The following is a 3,821-nucleotide window of genomic DNA, read 5'->3' as shown; positions in this document are numbered from 1 at the left end:
GGCGCGGGGCCCGAAGGGGAAACGGAGCGGAGCTGGCTTGCAGCTCGGGGCAGGAAGGATGGCCGCGGCGGGCGGAGGAGGAAAACCGAGCGAAGCCAAGCGTTTCTCTCCCCGGGTCCCCAGTCCTGACGGGTGTGTCCTGAGGGGTCCGCTCCGCGGGGCGGGCTGGCAGAGGGCCCGGGAGGGGCGGGAGAGCAGGAGGAGATGAGTGATAAGAGAGAGTAGGGCGAGCCGCCCCGTGCGGGACGAGGTGGCCGAGTGGTTAAGGCGATGGACTGCTAATCCATTGTGCTTTGCACGCGTGGGTTCGAATCCCATCCTCGTCGGTCGTGTTTTCCGAGCAGGAAGGAGTCCTCATTTTCTGCCTCCCCGTGGTCAGGCTGCGGGAAGTTGGCCTGGAATTGTGGGCGCTGTCCCGGGGATCTCTCCCCCTTTGGGTCAGTCACGCCTCTACTGACTGTAGGTCGCGGAAGCCAGGAGCAGCGTGCGTTTTTGTTCCCTTTAGGAAGACTGGGCAGCCGGCACCCGAGAGCCTGGCCCACTTGAGGATCCATGTGTTTGGAGAAGTTACCCCTTGGCTGAAGGCGTGGGTTTGGGCAGGGGGGCGGTCTTCAAGCATTTGAATGACTACTCCCTGCAGCGAATGAAAGACGAAGTCATGGGAATGTTGTCGCCTTGATCCACTTCGGGATCATAGATATCAACCTCGATCGATTTGCACACTTCAGCTCCTCTACTGTGCACATGGTGACCACATTAATAGAATTTTAGTAAATACATCCGTCTTTACGTGAATAAAAACAAGTAAGGTCTCTGTTGCCCTAATTCTATCCTGCCCACTCTTGCCTCCTGCCCCACCCAAACTCCTCCCAGAAGTCACACGGTAAATGGCTGTGGGTTCACAGATGCACGGTATAGTAGAAGAGGAGGCACTGTGACAGGCTGTTTGCCCCCTGCGGCCACGGGCAGTAGGGAGCCAGGGAAGGTTGTTGAGATGAGGAACATCTAAGAGACCTGGACTCCGCAGCCCAATGAGGTAACACAGCACCTGCTCCCAGATGGGGCTGTGTTAGGGACCAGAGATGGACAACTCCTGTCCTTGGAAATGTCCACAGTAATCTGTGCTGAGGGGGTTGCTCCCAACAGCCCTGATCTTGCAAACTGGAGGGTTGGAGGCCAGAGGCAAGGTCCACGTGGGTTTCCTCTGGCCAGATCAGTGTGGGGACAGCGAGTTCATTGTTACCTGGGGGATGCCCGGACAGTTCACATGAAATGCACATGTCTAACCGGTGGGTTTAATGCCAGCCCTGCATTTTCACAGGGTGACAATGGGCCAGAGCTCCCCCTGCCTGCCTGGACCCTGGAGAGTTTGAATTTCATCATCAGTGATCAATACCTATTGACTGCCTGGAAGGATAAGCTATCCCAGGGACACCCCGCCCCCCTGGAAGCTAGGCACTGAGCAGGCATGGGTCCATGACTACAGGGTCACCAGGGGAGCCCCTGGCCTCAGGAAGGTTTATAGAGTGATGGCAAGGATTTGGTGCAGCATCACAGGAGGGCCAGAGGACCACACAGAGTCCGCTGTTGTGTGCAGAGAGGCTTGTTGGAGGGAGGGAGACTTAGGAAGGCTAGACTTAGTAACCATTGACAGATGGTCTGCGGGTGCCCTTGCTACAAGCCACATGACAGACCACATCATGACCTGGGGTAGGCTCTCCTTGGGAAACTCCACTGCCCTCAGGCGTAGGGCACAGGGATCCTCCCATCCTCACCCAACAGCTCCCAACAGCTGCCAGGCTCATGGGCTTGGGAGATTCCACCCACTTTCCAAGCTGATATCTGTTCAGATCCCCACCTCCCCATCGCACTCCTGGAGTGGGATGGCCATGCTTGTCTTCCAAGGTGCCTCTGGGTGGCTTCAAACCACCAGCAGTTGGGTGTTGAACTGCTTGCCAAGGGAGTACTGGATGGAGGTGTGTGGCTCTTGTATGAAATGGGGTCGATTCGGACCCATAGGCACCCCATATGAAAGAGTGGAACTGCCCCAGTTTCTAGGCTGTAATATTGACTAAGGGGCACCTGACCCAAGGCCCGGTATGTTCAATACCCTCATGAATGTGAAAGTTAGACACTGAATAAGAAGACTGAGGAGGCATCCGTGCATTGGAATTAAGGTGCTGACGACCAATAGTGCAAGTATCATGGGCTGTCAGAAGAACAAGCAAATCCATCTTGGGAGAAGCACAGCACGAAGGGTCCTTAGAAGCAAGAACGGTGAGAGTTCCTCTCACGTACTGTGGGCGTGTTCTCAGGAGAGACCAGACCCTGGGGAAGGACGTCGTGCTTGGTAAGGCACAGGGTCAGCAAAAAGGAGGAAGGCCCTCAACAAGATAGATTGACACAGTGGCCACAACAATGGGCTCCCAATAATTGTGACGATCTCACAGAAGCGGGCAGTTTTGTTATGTTGCACGTAGGGTCGCTGTGAGCTGGGACCAACTTGGGGCGCCTTACAACCACCACCTTTAGGTTGGCAGCAAAGCGCTTGCTTTAACGACGGTGGTTGCTTGGGGCCCTAGGATCTGCCTGCTCAGGCCAAGAGCCTTACCCACCTGACTTCCCCCAACAGCCTCGTGAAGATGTCTGTCCCTCTCCACTTGCCGTAGCTCCCAGGTGCTGCTTTTACAGAAATGCCACACTTAGGGGCCATTAACAAGCAGACTTTTATCCGCCAGGTTTAAGAGACCGTTTCCGGGAGGAAGGGTTTCTCTGTCAGCTCTGGGGGAAGGGCCTGGTCTCTTTGTAGTCTCTCCTCCTTAGTTCCTTGGCGATGTTCACGTGGCGTGAACTTCTCGGCGTCTCTCTGCTTCTGTGCCTAATCTGCTGTTTTTACACCTCAAGAGTGATTCTCCACGGGAGAAAGGCTTTCTACTCCCATAAATAGTCTTGGAAACCCACAGAGACGGTTCTGGTCTGTCCTGTGGAGTCATGGTGAGTCAGATTTGACTTGATGGTATGGGGGGGGGCGGGGGGGGGTGTCGGAGTGATTGACTAAGAAACACAGCACACAGCACATCCTGGCTGCATTAACATAATCAAGAAACCCTGTTGTTGAATGAGGTTGCATCCACTTATAACTTGCCATCCAATGGATTTTCAACTCATAGTGACCCCACGTGACAGAGAACAACTTGTCCCATAGGGTTTTCTTGGCCGTAATCTTATGTGGGGACAGATCACCAGGTCTTTCTTCCCAGGATCCACTGGGCAGGTTCGAACCACCAACCTTCTGGTTAGCAGTCCACTGTTTAACTCGTGTGGCCCCAGTGTATCCACACAGACACGGATCAACACTCCCAACACCATCCCTCAGCCTTCTCCCATCATGCTCTCCTTCTTCCCTGTCACTCCAGGCAGCATGGCCCGCAGAGCCTGGCTTCCAAAACACCCACTGCCATGGAATTGATTCTGACTCAGAGCAACTCTATCAGACAGGATGGAACTGCTACTGTGGGATTCTGAGACTGTAACTCTTTAAAAAGAGTAGATTTATTGGCACATTATTCACATACCATGCCATACGATACTCCACTCATATTAAGAAGAGTTGTGCAAGAGGGACCAGACTTCAACCCAGTGCTCCAAGATGTGAACGCAACATGCCGGCATGGAGTAGGGAACCATTGGAGAAGTCTGAGGGGCCGGCCAATTAGAGCAGCCAATCCACAGAGAGGGCCTATGAGACATGACGCCCCTCACTGACCCATAGCCCTACAGGGGACAACACAGTGTGTGAATTGCGCCGGAGACACAGTGTG

The sequence above is a fragment of the Echinops telfairi genome, unplaced genomic scaffold (assembly GCF_000313985.2).
Source record: "Echinops telfairi isolate 266 unplaced genomic scaffold, ASM31398v2 ScPeMD7_7417;HRSCAF=8455, whole genome shotgun sequence".
NCBI classification, from domain to species: Eukaryota; Metazoa; Chordata; class Mammalia; order Afrosoricida; family Tenrecidae; genus Echinops; species Echinops telfairi.
Note: the sequence above shows the minus strand (reverse complement) of the source record.